The 17,159-nt window shown below is 40.2% G+C and overlaps 1 protein-coding gene across 1 annotated transcript in view; it reads left to right on the top strand.

Annotated features, from left to right (window-relative positions):
- The window catches only part of LOC147915278 (coiled-coil domain-containing protein 178-like), a 204,627-nt gene extending 188,209 nt beyond the window's left edge, over positions 1-16,418 (top strand). Inside the window, exon 3 of the transcript XR_015554291.1 lies at positions 16,329-16,418. The gene's annotated coding sequence lies outside the window, so the exon portion shown is untranslated. The remainder of the gene's footprint in view (positions 1-16,328) is intronic.
- The last annotated feature ends 741 nt before the right edge of the window (positions 16,419-17,159 follow it).

Genomic DNA, 17,159 nt, shown 5'->3' with positions numbered 1-17,159 from the left:
CAGGTAGAATTTCAAGAACAGTTTTTAATAACTTACTGTAGTGACACACGTTAAACACTGCTGTAGACTGAATGTTTGTGTCCTCCCAAATTGGTAAATCGAAAACTAACCCCCAATATGATGGGATTAGGAGGTGGAGCCTTTGGGAGATGATTAGGACATGAGGCAGAGCCTTCGTTAATGGGATTAGTGTCCAAATAAAAGAAGCCCCAAAGAATTCTCTCGTCCAGTCCACCATGTGAGGACACAGCAAAAAGACAGGCATCTATGAACCAGGAAGGGGCTCTCACCAGACACTGAATCTGCTGGCGCCTTGATCTTGAACTTGCTAGCCTCCAGAGCTGTGAGAAATAAATGTTTGTTGTTAAAGCCACCCAGTCTATGGTATTTCTGTTATAGCAGCCCGAATAGACTAAGACAACTACTGAGTTACTTTGTTACTTCTATCATATAATTGGGCAGATCAAGGCGAATGCCAGAGATACTTACAGGTACATAAAGACATCACACGTTATCTTAGATTTTATTGCTTTATATTGAACTCCTATCTATTTCTCATAATCTAAATCACAGCTAATTTACAGTCTTTATATACTTTCAAGCCCGTATACATTTTATTGTTTACCAGGTGCACAAACAGGGCTTGTCTTAAAAGAGATTTAAACATCCATGGTAAGACTTGGTATCTGTGTCTCATTGGGTTGGGAAGGAGACAGCGATTGTTTCATTTTCCTTGTTTTTGAAAGATGATGGCTGCTGCAGTGATAAGGTGGCTTACTCTTCTTCATGCTATAAATGAATAGTCAAAATAATTTGAAGCTGTTAGAAGACAGAGAATAGGAATTATGTTACTTTAAGTATCCTATAATGTCTAACACAATATATCAGCTATACAAGATGCTTAATCGATAGCTGTTAGATGATGAATAGATGCATAAATGAATTAATAAATTATGGACAGGTGGAGGAATAAACATACAAATAAATGGGAAGTCAATATAAATATAATGGCATAAAGTTTATATTTCTTTGAATTTGGAAAACTTCTAATTTTTTTATTTGCAGAGACTGATTTTGAGAAATGGCAATATTTTAGGTAATAGAAACATATGACAAAATTCTATACATTTTTATATTCATTTAACATATTTCTGCTCATTTAACTTCTAAGAAAAATGTAACTAAAAGATAACAAAATAATTTTTAAAATTTCAAAGACATGTGGCTAATTTAATCCCACCTTCCACATTTCAGATTCAAAGTCTATCATTAGCAATAAAACGAATTCTAACCAAGGGTTTACTTTCCAGATACTTTTTATCTATAACTTAAACCTCACAAAACCAGTTGGTTCTCCCCAAACCACATAGAAACCACAAAGTATTTCACTGGCCATGACACCGCCAATTGGTGATGAGAAATTTGCTTGTGCTTTTGACATTTCTGTGTAAAACAACAGCTGCTTCACTCACTTAGAAGCAGCCTTTTTCCCCCATTGGGGATTCTTATCCCCAGTGGAGGTGGGTGGGCATCCTGCTGGCAATGTTGCATGCATACAGAGATTCTTAGATACTCCATAGCTGACAGCTAAAATGAACTCATTCTGTGAAGAGTATGTCTTCCGGTGGAAGACAGCCAGACCTGCTTTCCTTTGGGGAAAAGAGTCTGAGGGGTACCGTGGCCCTGATCTCGTCCTAGTGAGTCTAACACTCACAATCACACTAGGCCAGCCATGTACACTGTAGAAATCAAAGGTTAATACTTTAAATGCATCCTAACTGCCAGAAGGAAAATTTTAGGTCAAAAATGAGCAGATGATTTAAAGCAGAAACATATGTGTGAATGTACTGGGTCCTCCTTTTCCTTTCTCTCCTGTCATCATCACCATCGATATTGTCATTATTATTCTTTCACCTGCCCCATCTTCTTACCTTTCAGAGTTCCTGAAACTTGAATAATGTTTATTTCCTTTTCCTCTGGTCTCCTTCCCATTCCCTTAGGTGCCTTAAACCATACATGTAATGAACATCCTCATTCATTGTGCTTTTAAAATTCAACCCCCGGGGAGAAGTGAGTTGAGTTTTACTTCTGCACATAACATCAAAAATTGAGCCCTTAGAAGGTGGCTTTCATTCTGGTGCATTCCATACTAATTATTTTGGCCCAGATCCTGCTGATTGTGTTCCCACTGTCATCACAATGGATCTTGTGAGTAGCACTCCCTTACTCATCAATTCCATGGGTAACATGCATAGTTTCAGTACAAGTCCAAGACTGGCTTTGCACGAACTCAAGATATTCCTAGAGTGTGGGATACAACTACAAGTCAGAAGGCTTCACTTTATGTACTGCTGCCACTGCGGTGCGGATCTGTCAACCTCATAGAGTTGTAATCAGGATGGAAGTGCTTAGTAAACTGCAGAGGGACTTGTTAATATTGGCTATTACAGCAATTAGGAGTGGTTGAGTAGAACAAACTGTGGAAAGAAAGTAGAAAGAGTGTAGAGATTTCAAGTCTGCCTTCAGCTGCTTGTTAACTACGTGCCATCACTTAACCTCTCTGAACTTCATTATGAATATCTATAAAATGATAATATATGTCTTTAGTGATATGTGTGCTCAAGTGTGTATATATACACATACAGAGAGATACATGTTTTCCATGTATATCTAGATCTGACACTTCTTTGACTTCTCTCTCTTTTTTTTTTTTTTTGGTGAGGAATAGTGGCCCTGAGCTAACATCTATTGCCAATATCCCTCTTTTTGCTGAGGAAGATCAGCCCCGAGCTAACATCTGTGCCCATCTTCCTCTACTTTATATGTGGGATGCCACCACAGCATGGCTGGATTAGTGGTACGTAGGTCTGAACCCACGAACCCTGGGCCATCGGAGCGGAGTGCACGAACTTAACTACTACACCACCCAGCCAGCCCCTCTTTGACTTTTCTGAATGGCTATTTCACTGATTATCTGTCAAACAATTTGAGAATGTCTTTGATAATTTTCTAATAATTTCTGTATTGTATGATCTCCAGAGTAATGGGGAAAGTCTCATACTTGCTAGTACTAGTACAACGCAAAACACATAGTAAATATCATTAAAATGTAGCCAACAATAGATACTAAAAAGCTAAAACATGCTACTACAAAAAAATCGACAATACATTTATAGTAATGTATAAAAACAAAGAAAACTTTTATCACTTCTTAGAGAACAACCCATGATCTATATTCTGATCTAAAGAAGCTCTATATTGCCATAATTTTTATCAATAGCCCACGTGTTTCCTCTGTAAGCCCATGATCCCTAAATTTTTGTTTCCATGCTGATTTCTATTCTAATTCTTATAACATTATGTCCAGCTCTTCCTTAATATCTCTACTTCAATGTTCCACAGGCACCTCAAACACCACAGTTCCAAAAACTGAACTTACCCTTTTTCCTTCCCAAACTATTCCTCCTCAAGTGTTTCTGCTTCCACAACTGGCCAAATATCCACTCACAGGCTCACGACAGAAACCTTGACATCATCCTTGACAACTCCCTTTCTCTCACACCCCGTATTTGTTGATTATTCTTTTAAAATGTACCTCCAATTCATCAATGTCCCTCTACTTATTTCCACTATCAACAACTGCGATGTGCGCCATCTTCACCTCTTCACTTCCCGTCTACACTGCCCCTTGCCCTCCTCTGACCTGTTCTCCTCCTACTCCAGCAGTCTTTCACAAACTCCAGTCTGAAGGTCATTTCTCTTCTTAAAACTCTCCCATGAATTCCAATTCCTTTTAAGATAAATCGTCAAGTTAGTAGCACCCCTGGATTTTTTATATACAAAGGGGTAAATATGAGGGAGGAGGGTGGCTATCTGGTTCGAAGGAGGGAGTTAGGGGACTTCTCTTGGAGCTGTATTTGCATGGGCTGCATGTTACCCCTGGCCTCATCCATTGTACATCCCATGTCCTTTGATCCCTTGAAAGCATTGATCCCTGCCAGCTTTCTCTCTCAGCTCCAGTCTCGCTTCACTGTATTGGAGCCTCGTTGCCAAGCCCCACCCTTGCCTTCTTCAAATGTACCGGGTTCATACACACATTTGCTGTTTTCTCTCTCTGCTGATATCCCCCTTCTTTTCACCACACTTCACCTAAAGCCCCCTGTCCTCCCCACCCTCACCACCCTCACCATCTTTCTAATTGCAGCTTAATAGTCACTTCTTCAGTGAAGATGTCTCCTCTCTAGGTCAGATTCCCCTCTTGAATGTTATCAAAGTACCTGAATTTGTCAGTTATGGTACTTATCACAGTCGTGGTAACATGACTTTTAGAAAGTCTTTTATTTGAAGTCCACTTCACTCGCTATATTCTATGCCCAGGAGGGCAGGAACGGAGTCACACTGGTTCATCCCTGAACCCTCAGTACCTGACACTGAACTGGGCACATACCAGGGGCTCCATACAAATTTGTTGAATAAAGGAATTACTAGGTCTATATAAATCACTCTTTTCAAACTCCCTCTCAGTTCTCAAAAGGACCAATAATTTTAATTGTATGTGTAAATTCTCTTAAGGAGAGCAAATGAAACACTTTCCTTCCAATGTTTAATTTGTTGATTGCCTATTAGACTGAGGAAGGGACCTGTCCCTCACATGTGACACCATACAATTTTAGAATGAAGAAAAATATGTTTATTTTTAAATTTGTTTTTAAATTTAAGCCTTCCTAATTGTTTAGGAATCCTCTAAATCTGCTTCTTAAGTGATCAATAGTCAGTCCAGATTTTTTAAATTGTAGATATCATTTCCTAATTTTTTCCTATAAGTTTGATTTTCCTTAAATCCTTTTGTAATTATTCATTATGGAAAATCTATTAGATACCTGTTATATGCCAGGACCTAAGCTATGTGCTGTGAATGGAAAATAATATTGAGGGGTTTATACTCTAGTAGGATAAACCAATAAATAAATACATTTATACACACACTTATAAGACAGTTAACAAGAGATCTAAGAGAACTATGTATACAGTGCTGTGGACACTTAAAAGAGAATTAATTAACTTTATCTGTGAAGAGTAGGGAGTGTCACAAAGAAGAGGCAGCATTGGGGCTGCTCTTGAGGGTGAATGGAAGGTTATCAGGCAGACAGTGACTTCCTCCAGTTATTCAGAAGAAAAACAGCGTGAGTTAAGGCAAGGGAACAGTTCACACATTTGACTATTGTCCTGTGTAATTCAGACTCCTTAATAAACAGACTTGTCTTTTCTATGAAACACCTCTACATATCCATGGTGAGCAAGATTCTCCTGAAATATAACATCACTTCATTTGGGTCTGAAACTAGTTGATCTGAAGGGAATTCAGACTTAACAGCAAGTCTTAGTTTCCTTCTGGACAACTGTCAATATATGCAACTAATCAACAGTCAAAAAATATGGACAGGGCCGGCCCCGTGGCTTGGTGGTTAAGTGCGCGCGCTCCACTGCTGGCGACCCGAGTTCGGATCCCGGGCTCCCACCGGCGCGCTGCTTCTCCGGCCATGCTGAGGCCGCGTCCCACATACAGCAACTAGAAGGATGTGCAGCTATGACACACAACTATCTACTGGGGCTTTGGGGGGAAAAAATAAATAAATAAAATCTTTAAAAAAAAAAAAAAAAAGAAGGATGTGCAACTATGACATACAACTATCTACTGGGGCTTTGGGGAGAAAAAGGGGAAAAAAAAAAAGGAGGAGGATTGGCAATAGATGTTAGCTCAGAGCCGGTCTTCCTCAGCAAAAAGAGGAGGATTAGCATGGATGTTAGCTCAGGGCTGATCTTCCTCACAAAAGAAAAAAAAATATGGACAGCCTCCTCCTGTAGAGATGTACTTTAGTGATTCTTCAGTGACTGTACTGTAGCTCATTCATAAAATCCCAAAGCATGAAAAGCTCCATCTTCATTATTACCAGATGTCTCACAGGCACCCAAGTCAACACTTCAAAATGACTCCCTGCAAGTGTGCAGGACCAAGTGCATCCTCAGGGCCATCTAAGAATACATTTGCTTCAAGGAATCTGCTGGAAGCTGGTTAGCAATACTGTAAAAATGCCTGTTAATATTAAGGACCCTGTGCTTCTCACATTCTACCACTCCCGTCCTGGTGATAAAAATGTTTCCAAAGGACTTAGTTTGCAAAGGAGAGAATAATAGATTCCTTCCAAATATTATAGCAATTCCAAGAAGAATTTTGGAAGAAAATTAAGATTTGGAAGAAACTTAAGATTTCTCTCTCTCTCTCAATGGATAGATAAATGGACGAACGATAGATAAATAGATGGATACAGTGATATCGATAGAGATAGAAGAAAGTAGACATCATCCTTCAGAAAGCTGATTTTTTCATCACTGAAAAAAGGCAGAAGACTTTGGTTTGGGCATGCAAGGAAAGAATCTTTAAACACGTTTATTTCCTTATAGAATTAAAGTGCCACAAACTGCCAGAATGGAATCCATGAAATCTTTAAGAGCAGCAAGCATATGGTCTGAGGGAAGCCTGCCTCTGCCTCCGCTCTCCCACCCATCCTAGGGTACGAGCTGAGAGAGAGGAGAGGCCGTCTGAGTCCCGGCTACATAGAGATCCTGACAGATCCCTGCCACTGACTTTTCAGCTGACTTGACTATTCCAAATGTCCCCAAAGAAAGATCTTCCCTTTTTAAATCATTTAACGTCTATATTTAAGACTGCTAGAAATATGCTTTTGTCAAAAATGCTGCTGAGAAAGAAAAAAAGAAGCAAACTCTTCGGAGACTGCAGGTTCCCTGCAGCCTGAGCCCGCAACACACACTCAGCAGTAACCGAGGAGGGGAGAATCCTGGGCTTGAATGGATGCCCTGATTCCAACAGGGCCCTAAATGACGACTCACATCTATCCATTCCTAAACACCAACTTCCTCCCTCCTGAAGTCATCCCTGGGCTCCATATCTGTCACTGTGGTAGGTTTTACCTTTAAAGCATTGCATTCGCAAACAGTTTATTTTTTCGTCAGCTGTAATCAGTTTTTGAATTCTGTTGTGTTTTATTTTTTTTTATCCAAGTATGGTTCTCATGGTGTAGTAAATGACATTAGGCTTTTGTAAATTCTTGCAGAATATAACAGATCATTGGTTTTATAACACAGTCGCTGCTTTTGCATTCTGATGAGATTATTAGTAGCAGCCTAGAATACAACATCCCTGCATACTGTTAGTTAAAAAAAAATAAAAGTTTACTAAATGGTCTCTTGTCAGCTGTATCTGAAAATCATTATAGTTTCTCTGTTTCCTCTACATGAAGGGCCTCTTCAGCAGGCTGGTGGGTTATGTCAACATGAGGTTACAAAATTATTATCCTGGCTCTGTTTGTTTCAGCAAGGCTTACGCCATGCATTAGCATTCCTATTGTAAATCTCAGGGGCTTAGGTATTTGTACATCAGGTGTAGAACGATTCCAGTGTTCAAACAGAGGATGCTCAGAGCCAATCCGTCTAGTGGTAGCTTTCACTGGGAACAAATTCTGAGGGGGAAAAAACGCACTGGGGCTTTTCTGATTTGCCATCTCTCCATAGCATAGATTAGCCCTTTGGGGTATTCTGTGGCCTCCTGTAGAGAGATTTAAAATCCATTCTATTAATAAAATTAAGCGTTTTTCCCTCTTGGGCCCATAGTCTATAATGCAAATTAGCTATGTGTGATATTTAAGGGGCAAACGGTCCTCCACGCGCCGCAGCGTGGAGGCGGGCGGAAGGGAGAAGTGGTGGGCATGGAGACAGAAGCGCCTGGTACAGACCAGGGAGCAAAACGTTCCTTTCAATGTGTGCCTTCCTATTTTTTAGAGCTGAAACCATGACATTTGAGAATTGCCTATTGCTTGCGCACCTTACCTTTCTCTCCATCCCATTTTGCACATGCATATCGGCTCTCTGCATTAAGATCATGTCATTCTGGGCTTCAAATTGATACAATGCCAAATAAAAAGCTATCCTGTGAGCCGTAATGGTTCTCCAGAAGTCATGGCATTCAGCATAGTCAATAATATACATTTTTAAATATTATTAAAATGAGAGATCTGATTTGCTTCAATTGTTCTGGCCTATGAGACACATAACACAGTGTTTTAAAAAACTGCCTGCATCTAGTTTGCATTTTACCTGAAAATGGGAATAATGAGGAGGATGAATTTTGTAAAAACTTCATATTCTGTTTTGAAATTGTCCCCATGTGATAGTTCCAAAACTGAATCAGTTTCTCTCTCTTCTTTTGTTTTTATTTAGTTTTTATTTTTTGTTTGTATTTATATTTTGTTTTATTTGATTGACAATACTTAAAAATTGAATAATGTTTAAAATTAATATTATTCTCTTTGGAATTTTAAGCATATTCTTCAGACTCTTTTGATTTAACCATTCATAACTAGTGACATTCCCCATCAGGATTATTTATTATTCATTTTTAAGAACTACAATGCAAGTTCTTCTTAAAAATGTTTACGCTTAAATGGCTATGACTTGTTTTATTAAACTAGTTCATGTAAATGGAAGACTGAAATAATCAAATGAAAAACAACTTTCACAGATCAGGGTTTCAGGACAAGCCCCAACCTCTGTCCTCAACTGAGCTGCAGAAACTGTGTTAAGTACCAGGGATGAGGAGACAATGTGAGGACCTGAAGTTGATTGCAATCTACTGGGAAAGTAAAAAAAAAAAAATTACTGCACAATACATTAAATATTCTATGGTGTATAATCAGAGGGTATATTTTTCCCGAGAATCGGTAAGATCAGGACCACCATTTTGCACTATTTCCCAATCAGAAACAGTGCCCTTACCCAGTGATTTGCAAATCAGTAGAGGATAACGAGCTCAAGCTCTAAATGTAAATAGATAAGGGTTTGAATCCCACCTCCCACACTTGCTTTGTGATGTAGAGCAAAAGAATTAACTTCTCTTAACCTCATGTTTTTCTTCTGTGGAAATAGTGCACTATTCATACCTACCTCCTAGGTTTACTGTTTTAAGTGAGATAATGCATGTGTAGGGGAGGAAGAAATTTTCCTCTACCCTCTAGCCTCTTCTGGCTGGTCCAAGAATTAAACTGACATGAGACAGAATAACAGGAGAAAATTAAACAAAGTTTAATAACATGTATACATGGGAGAAACCCAGGAAAACTGGGTAACTCACCAAAATGGCCAAAGCCACCACCTTAAATACTATCTTCAGCTAAGGACAAAGGAGCATGTTGGGGTGTAGTGGTTTGGAACTTCGAAGGGGAGGAAGGCAACTCACATGGAGATGGAAAGGCAGATGTTTGGTAAACAAATGTTTGCCATGCCTTGCAGAGACAATGAGACATGGGGAGGACTTTGATCAAAGGAGCCTTGCTAGGTTCCTCCCTGCTACCACACCTAGTTCATGTTATACTGTAGTTATCTATGGTATTAGCCCCTTCCTGGAACAGGCCTTCTGTCTTAAATTCTTTTAGGTAATTTGGGGAAGGTCAAAGTATCTTCCTGAGTCTTTTGTTCTCAAAAATAATCAAGCCAAAGAAACACATTTTGGGGTGGCGAATTCTGCTCCCTCTACACATGTAAGCAGTTTAATGCAGGTCCTGGCATATAGCAAGTGCTCATGAAATGCTATGTAGCAGTACAATTATTGTTATTCGTAGAGCCCATGGGCTTACTCACTTTAACTGTGTGCCTCCGAATCAGATTTTGACAGGGACAGTGAATTTATTTTCACTAAAGAATGTGCTTCTTTCCCCTAATTTGAGTAGTGTGTGGTTGAAGTGCTCTTATAAAGTTCTCACCCATATGACTTCATCCCACTGTCTACTCTGATCTGGTAAATGTTTTTCTTTAGCCCATTTTGCTCTCTCCCTATTTTTAAAATTAAGTTACAGATTATGAGGATGGTGAATTTGATCAAAAGCATTCACTTGTATGTTTCCATGTGGAAATAGAAGTTTATCCCATTTACTGAAGGTGATGTGGCCTCAGCCATGTCACGTGATTGTTTTGAAGATCTGTACTCTGTTTTACCCTGGAGATATGGTTCTCTTATTTTTTCGATGTGAATAAGTACATTGTGCTGTTTTCCTAGGCGCCAATCGGTACATACTTGACTGGTCTCTGGCAAACTGCCAAGGTTATGAGCCAAGGCCTCTGATCTCTGCACTGAGCCAGGCTTCATGTGTCAGTCCTGTGCTGGGACCCCCTCAGTTGATCTGACTTCCTGCCATGCTGATGCCAAGCCTTCCTATCTCTCTTCCTACTCCTACTTAGAACATACTTCCTTCCTGTCTCAGTCCATCCTGGCTGCTATAACAAGAATCCCATAGACTGGGTGGCTTATAAACAATATTTATTTCTCACAGTTCTGGAGGCTGGAAGTCCAAAATCAAGGCACCAGCAGATTTGGAGTCTGGTGAGGGCCCAGCATTCTTCTCGCTGTGTCCTCACTGGGTAGAAGAGGGGAGGGAGCTCTCTGGGGCCTCTTTTATTTAATTAATTAATTTATTTATTTGGTGAGGAAGATTGGCCCTGAGCTAACATCTGTTGCCAATCTTCCTCTTTTTGCTTGAGGAAGATTGTCCCTGAGCTAACACCTGTGCCAATCTCCCTCTTTTTTTTTTGTACATGGGATGCCGCCACAGCGTGGCCTGATGAGCGGTATGTAGGTCAGCGCCCAGAGTTCAAACCCACGAACCCCAGACCACCAAAGCTGAGAACGAAATGGGGCCTCTTTTATAAGAACACTAATCCCATTCATGAGGACTCCGCCCTCATGACATCATCACCTCCTAAAGTCCCCACCTGCTAGAACCAACACAGTGGGCATTCAGTTTCAACATATGAATTTTGGGGAGACACAAACATTCAGTCAATACTACTTCCTTTAACGCAACCATTGCAACACACATACACACACACACACACACACACACACACACCACATACACTCAACTCTCCTCCTCAAAACTCTTTAGTGACATTCATTCAGCAAATATGTTTTGAGTGACTTTGTGTGCCAGGCACTGTGTGTAGCACCAAGGATATAAATTAAGCAAGAAAGAACTTGACCTTGAGAACACTGAGCTTATCCTAGACAATAGAGGATAAATAGCAGACAAATAAGTGAATAGATAACCAAAGTATTTTCACACTGTGATTAGTGCTTTGAAGGAAATAAACAGGATGCTGTACCAGAAGGTAACAGCCCTCTCTGAGGAACAGATATTCAAGAAAAGATCCAAAGAGTGAGGAGAAGCCAAGCAAATGAAGAACCAGAGGGAAAACCTTTTCAGGTTGGAGGCACAGCAAGTGCGAAATCCTTGGGTATGAAGAAGAACTGGAAAAGTTCTAAGAACCCAAAATTTCAGTGCAGCTGCTAGAGCCTAGTGAGGCTGTACCTGTTGGAGAGAGGTAATCAGAACATGCAGGGGCCTGTAGACCAGGGGGTGGGTGGAAGAAGGATTGGGTTGTGTTCTACGCACAGCAGAAAACAAATGCAGGATATTAAATAGCCAGGAGACCTGCTTCAATTTATCCTATGAAGAACTCTAACATTTGAGTGGAAAAGGGAATATGGGAATATCAGACCTGTAGTAGGGAGGCAGTTTAGAGGTTATAGAAGTTTTCAGAAACTAGGATGTGAACTGGGGATGAAGCAGGAGGTGACAGTGGGGTTGGCAAAGATGGAATTAATTCAAGATATATGGAGGTAGAACCAAAACAACTTAATGACAGGTTTGGGGGGAAGGGGTGAAGGAGAATGGGGAGGATGAAAGAAATGAAGGAATTCCTGATGACTCCAGGTTTCTGGGCTGATTATCTGAGTAGACGACATAATCATTTACTAAGATGAGGGAGACTAGGGAGAGACAGGTTTCGGGGATACTGAAAGTGAGCATATAAAGTTTGAGATGCCTGTGAGATGTCCAGGTGGAAATGCCAAGAAGGCACAACCTAACAGAGTTCTGTGTGTTCCACTTGCCTGTTCACCAATGTGTCAATGCTTCTTACACTTTGGAAAACTTCAAAGTAACTGCCAACATTTTCTAGGTGACAATTTGATCCCTTTGGTGCATAGCATCTCTTTGGTGTACTGGCTAAATGTGATTTTGATACATCAGGATTGCTCCTTACTATTAGGGCCAACACAAAAAGTCCACTGTAATAAATGCTCGTCACAGAACTCAGAATAAGGAATGTCTAGCTGGAAGACTTTTGCAAAAGGCTGAGGGGATGGCAGTGCCAAATCCATAGATCAAAGAGGACGTCTCATGATCTAGAATCTGAAAAATGAGAGTGTTGGAAAACAGCCACGGGAGAGATGTGACATAGTAAATGCCTACAGTACACATTGGTAAACCCACTAAAAAGGTCTCACCAAGTTCCAGAAACATCAAACCAAAGACATGTCCCCTAAAATACAGATCAAATGGTGCTGCATAGGGAAAAATGTTTGGTAGGGGGGAGGAGATGGGAGGAAAATTCCACAATCACATCCTTGATGCTTATAAGAGAAGAACACCCCAATGTGCAAATTTTATCAAAGAAAACTGTGTAAAATGTTGCAGAACTATTCCTTTCAAATGAATATAAGATGCTAATTGGTGATGTATGTAGTCCCAGAGATGCTTGACATGCAAAGAGTGAGTGAAGTACGACAAAGCATTTGCGTGAGCCATCTGGAAGGGCATACCACACTTGTGCATGTGATGAGAAAGTGGAATTAAACAGAAATTTTGGAAACCAAGGTCTAAATATGCATGGCTCTGGGTGCTTACATCTTTTTCATAGATCAAGACCCTCGTGAGAAACCCCTCCATGCGCCTAGAGACTGTAGTGACCAAAAAAAGTGGAACCTGACTCTTCCCTGTGCGGTGAAGATTATTGCCACCCCCTGTGCAATCTGGACATTTCAACAGCTTTACCAAGCATACAGATTGTGTTCCTCATGTACTTTACACGTGAAACTTAAAGTTTTGCCCTGGCTTACTCCCAGAAGCAGGTATTTGATCTCATGTGATAATAAACATACACAGTATTTAGATTTATAAGGTGAAGATGCTTTCTATGTGCACATACACACACACACAAATATTTCCCGCAAACACCAAAGAAATATCCAAAATAGACACATTTGTTTCTATTCTATAACTACATGAGAGAATTTTTTAAATGTCCACCAAAAAAATTGAGTAAAAAGTATGAACTACATTTTTCATTTTGGCTTATAAATTGGATTTTCAAAAATTAAACTTGAGGGTAATATCTCCTTGAGATAAAAGTTTTCCTAAATTTTGTACAAATAAATGTCTCAGTCTGTAAGGAGAACTGGTCGATTTTTTTAAACACTGTTTGATAGGAAAGAACTGGCCTAATCCTTGAAAATGGGCCATAAAATTTGGTAATCCATTTTTAAATTAATGATTCAGTTTCCAGTGAGGAACCCACAGGAAGCACGAATTGTTGAGAGAGACAGACGGGGAGAGAGCAATTCAAGACCACAGAGATCCCCAAAATTATCTTGTCTGGACACTCAGCCCTGTGTCCTGCATATCAAGGCTCATATTTTCTTCTCAAGTCTTGTCATTTATGTCCTTGTTCTGAAGGAAGGTTTAGAGATTTCTCTAGCCCACAGCTGGTTAAAAAACAAACGAACCCAAAGCACAAATACAAACACCTGGGAAATTGCATCCCTGCAATCAATCTACCTCTTCTTAAATACATTTTGTTTGTTTGCCTATCTGAGTGTAAGCCCCAAGGCAAGAACTGTGTCTTTTTAATGTCTTCTGCAACACCGAGCATGTTGTAAAAGCTGAGGCAATGATAAACAATAATAATAATGCCATTCAAAGGGCATGCTGACTCAAATATCATGAGTTTAACCCTAATGGTGTAGACACTTGGAGTTGGAAAGAGACATGGCCCTCGAATCAGTTTATATAATCCAAATCTGCTTCCAACACCTGAATCAGTCTCTTCTCTGTTTGGGTTGCACATTTTTAAAACCGTGATAATGAAAATAGTATTTGCCAAAAAGACTGTACTAGAGCATAAATATATTCACCAAATATTTACTGAGAACAAACTATATGCATAATAGGCTAGGCGTTTATGATATAAAGGTCAACAAGACACAGTTCTCCACTCTCTCAGATCTCATAATTTATAAGTAGATCATGAAAGAGTTAAGGGAAGGGAGAACTAGGAGATTTTTTTTAGATGCATTTGTGAAAAACCATGCCCTGTAGATCATAATGAAATGTACTCATTTGAAATGGATGATCTATTCCTAAGAACATAGCTGCATGGGTCAGCTCTTTGGAGGGAAAATGCAAAACTGATTTTTCTACACTCAGGGAGTGGGGACTGCCTGGAGAGTATGCTCTGAGGGCCTTCGTCACTCACCAGCCTCAGGTACTGTAAGGTTCATGAACAATGAGATTCTGGAGTAAAGCATCCACTCCCTCCGGATAAAGCCTTCGAGTTGTCAGAAGACACCTCATTAATGCAAACATAAGAAGGGCCCTAGCTTAAAAATACTCACCTCCCACCTGCACATTTATCTGAATTGCCTGTCACATTAGTTAGTTGCCATTTCTCCAGAGCAGGTACCTAAAAGAATGAGGCAGAGGACACATAGGTTTTGATGGGGCTAATAGTGGGATCTGGTAGACTCAACGTGAAGAGCACATTGGTGAGAAAGACACTGAAAAGAAGTAGGGAGGCACTTGAAGAATGTAATTTAGGAATGGAGTGGGGAGAGCAAGGGAAAACTTGCCTAACTCATCCAAATTATCCAGTTCTGTACTTGAAATGTTACTTCAAGCTGATGAGGAACAGCTCCATATTCTGAAACTGAATTCTTCTAAATTTTACATAATGAATTTCAATTTACCCAACCCTACTTTTCTAACTGGAATCCTGAGTATAATTGCCACTGATGATTTTTTGTGACTCAGAAGATTCAAGAAAATTTAAAACTGTAGGGTCTTAAGAAGCCAGAAGGAAGTTTGTGTTGCCCGAGACCTTTTCACATTCTGAATATTATAGACTGAATGGTGTCCCCCCAAATTCTTATGTTGAATCACTAACCCCCAATGTGAATGTATTTGGAGATAGGGCCTTTAAAGACGTAATCAAGGTTAAATGAGGTTATAATCGTGGGACCCTAATCCAATATAACCAGTGTCTTTGTAAGAAGAGGAAGAGACACCAGGGATGGTGAGGACACAACAAGAAGATGGCTGTCTGCAAGCCAAGGAGAGAAGCCTCAAGAGAAACCAAACCTGCCAACACCTTGATCTTGGACTTCTAGCCTGCAGAACTGTGAAAACAAATTTCTGATGTTTAAGCCACTCAGTCTGTGGTACTTTGTTATGGCAGCCCTAGCAGACTAATACACTGAACTTCAGTGATTACCAAGTAGGAAAATTGTTCTCCAAAAAAGAGGAGATAGTATGAATATACTACTTGGAGAAAAAGGGACAACTACAGAGAGAGCAACTTAGAGTTGCAAGTGTTGATTTTCAGCATAGTGAGGTATGGCCAGTTCAAGGGGAGCTCCTGCAAAATCTACTTCTTGCTTCCCTTCTCTCAGAAACGTGCATCTGATACTGATTCACCCCGAGATCAGCATGAATATATTGAAAATGCTCCTAAATGATTCTAATACATGGCCATCCTTCCTCCCTCACCCCTCCATAGCCTGGCTCAGACGTTTCATCACCAAACTGCTAGATACTTGGAAAATCTAACTGCCTCAGTGGTGATTGTTCCAGTAGTTGGCTGATTATCAGAAGGCCAACCATGAGCCTCAGCTGTGTGAAAATACAGCTGTTTCCATCTTCTATTCCATCCACAATGCCAAAGCTGGACCAGAGGCAACAAGATAATACCAGAAATGTGAGCTATCCACACATGAAGAAATTGTCCACATGTCCAGAGTAGAACATCTTACATAATAGATGGAACTTAAAGCCTTGCCTGTCTTTGGAGATGATAATACTAAATGTATCACTGGTCCACAAAAAAAAAAAAAAGCCTTCTATTGTTATTTCTTTGTTTAATTAGGCCCCACATTTCTATTGTTTAATTAGCAGAGGCTGCAAGATCTCACCCATATCTGAGTTCTCTCTACTTCCTGGGCATTCAATTAAGCTACAGTTTCCAGCCTCCCCTCCAGTTTAGGTATGGCCATATGACTAAGTTCTCACCAAAGGGATATGAGTGGAAGTGACATGAGCTACTTCCAGGCCTACCTGATAGCCTTGTTTCTTTTCCTTGTCCATTAGCTGAAGCAAGAAGACCTGAATGAAGGTGAATCTCATAATAAGAAAAGCCTGGGTCCTTGGATGACCGCTTAGAGGAGCAACCCACCAACCCCCCAGATCCAGTGGACTGACAGGGGTAAGAAGTAACCTTTCATTTTATCAAGCCATTTATGTTGTAGAGTCATTTATGAGAAGAGCAGACCGACTCGAACAACACTGGTTTAACTTAGAAACAGCAGAGAGTTTTGTTCTTTTTTGCCAATGAATTTCAGGATTTTTCATTTTAAGGAAATGATGCTCTGGAGCTAAACGTTTCATACTCACACTAATCTTTCAGTAGCTCTGAGTCAGTGCCCACGCAAGGGTAAAGGGTAACTAAGCTGATGGACTTAACAGTTTTGTTGATGGAACGTGAAGCAGGGGTCATGATGATCTTTCACAGCTGAGTGATGTCTTTCTCCAAAGAGGTGTGCATGCTGTATTCATTCCATAAGAGTCACTTTCTCTTATGGGCACTGCCACATGAAGTCTTCTTATAATTCCACTTTCTTTGGAATGCGAGGACCCGTGCAGAGCTCTATGAGCAATTACTGGATATTCCTTGATGATTTTATAATCATACATGTTTGAGTATGATAGGCCTAGACTCTGAAATATGGAAATACTGCTTAATTATGGCCTGGACAAGTTTGTGGTTTAGTAGCAGAGTTGTAGCAAGTGTGTGCGATTCCTGGCCATTCTCTTGAGAGAGCAGTTCTGCCAGGAATGTGTTTGATTGACCTCTCAATCATAACCTCCTGCCTCCCAACCTATAGGAAGGGAGGAAGGAAGAACTGAATATTCTCCATTCCC

This window comes from Ceratotherium simum, chromosome 14 (genome assembly GCF_057802395.1).
Source record: "Ceratotherium simum simum isolate JZ-2026a chromosome 14, ASM5780239v1, whole genome shotgun sequence".
Lineage (NCBI taxonomy): Eukaryota > Metazoa > Chordata > Mammalia > Perissodactyla > Rhinocerotidae > Ceratotherium > Ceratotherium simum.
This window is presented reverse-complemented; position numbering and strand designations above follow the sequence as displayed.